Raw genomic sequence first — 1988 nt, 5'->3', positions numbered from 1 at the left:
TTACTGGGGGCCCCGCCTGCCTGCCTCCACCTTCCACTGCAGAGGGAGTCCCCCTGTGCTCTCCCTCCAGCCCCCGCAGGCAGCTGGGCCCCTGGGTCCCCTGGCTGCTGTGCGCCTGTGTCAGGCAGGGGCAGCCAGCTCCCGGGGAGCCGTGCCCACAGCTGTTCTATACCCCCTCAGCTTTGGTATCTGTGACTGTTCAAATCACCTGTTAAAATAAACCGACATCTCCAATCCTACAGGGCACTGTCGTCTTTTGTGTTCAGCAGAGCCCTGCACTTCCCAGGGCAGAGGTGGAGCTCACCGTGCTCAGTGCTAGCGATGGCTTGTCCCCTACCCAGCATCTCAGAAGGTGGCTCTGGTGGGTGAGAGCCTCCCCTCTCTCCTTGTCAAGGCCCATTGGCACTGTGGTTCCCCAGAGGGGACAGAGTGCTTGTTCACAGGCAGAGGGAGTTTACCCCTCACCCCATCCTCCAAAGCTGCTTGTACGGGCAAAGCAGGATCAGCAAACTGCAAAGCCACCGCAGTCCAGGGAGGGCTGGGGTGCAGGCACTGACGTGCAGACACACAGAGGGCAATGCCTGGAAACGCCCTGGGCAGCTCAGTGTGCAGCTGGGGGTGTCTGTGCCCCTTTCCCCGGCAAGGACACGCTCTGCCTACAGGCAAGGACAAACTGCAGCAGCCACACAGCAAACAGAGCCTATGGCCCCATTTCCTCCTGGCTTTGCGGCTCTGATATGGGAGAGCAAAGCCTCGTTGCTCACCAAACACCCCTGGTATGATCCAAATGATCCAACGCCAACAGCAGGACTTGGAGCTGCCTGTGACGATGTTTGTCACGACACAGGCAGCACAGCTCCCTCTGGAAACGGGGCACCTGCTCAGCAGCCGGTTCCAGCTCATGTGAAGTGATGAGCTGTGCAGGAACCGACTCCCCAGCCAAAGCCACAACGTCCCAGAGAATGTGCCCAGACCCTGTTTTGGAAATGTGAGTTTCCCCAGTGGTTTTCACAGGGCGTCACATCTCTTGTGTCCTGTGTGCATCACCACAGGCACTGTTCCTGCTTCATCTCCTTCCTACCCTGCTTACTCTTCTGGTTTCTCAATGCCTTGCAATCCAGTATCAGTCAGAATCTCACTGTGATTCACTTTATTACTCACCAGTTGCAACCCGACAGATTACATATTCACCCCAAACAACTCACCCGCTGCTTATGAACTCTCTTATGCTAGGATCAAGCCATAAACAGAGCTGTTCCTTCCTACTTGGGCAGCTCATTTCTCAAATGCTGGTGCAGTGCCTGACTGAAGCCACACCTCAGTGCAGACCTCGACCCACAGGGCACAATTTTAACAGACTGTGACAGCACCAAGCAGGGACAGGAGGTCTGATGGGGAAGAGAGACTCAGCAAGGTGCTGAGTCCAGTGTTGGAGGATAACCCCTCAGGGAATCAAAAAATGCCACGGCCCAAATTTCAAGTGAATCACAGAGGTGTATTAGCCACGTTTCCAGCCTCTGATGCCGGCTCCACTGAGACATCACAGCTGCCTCTCAGAAAACTCCATCTGCAGCCAAAACCGCCCTCCCCCCGCCAGATAGGGCACAGGCTGGGGCACACGCCTGTGGCTGCAGCTTCTCTCTGGCCCAGCTTCACTTTTGAGACTTCATGGCTGTGACCACCATGCCTCCCAGGAGGGCCGCGAAGGTGAAACCCTGGGCCAGGATACGTGCCCGCATCATCAGCTGAGACCGACGGATGTTGCCTCTCTTGAAGCTGATCAGGCCGTAGGTCAGGACACCGACAGTGCAGAGGCAGCCTGCGGGGAGGGACAGGGTCGGCTCAGCGGGGCAGGACTGGGGGGAGCAGCTCCCGCTTCCCACCCAAACCACAGCACCCTCAAGATGTTTCCCCACAGGGCAGCCCCGTAGGTTTGGGCTCAGGAGGGGCCGACTCAGCGCTCGCTGCCCTCCCCCATCACCAGCCCC

The sequence above is a fragment of the Mesitornis unicolor genome, unplaced genomic scaffold (assembly GCF_000695765.1).
Source record: "Mesitornis unicolor isolate BGI_N332 unplaced genomic scaffold, ASM69576v1 scaffold37576, whole genome shotgun sequence".
Classification (NCBI taxonomy): Eukaryota; Metazoa; Chordata; class Aves; order Mesitornithiformes; family Mesitornithidae; genus Mesitornis; species Mesitornis unicolor.
Note: the sequence above shows the minus strand (reverse complement) of the source record.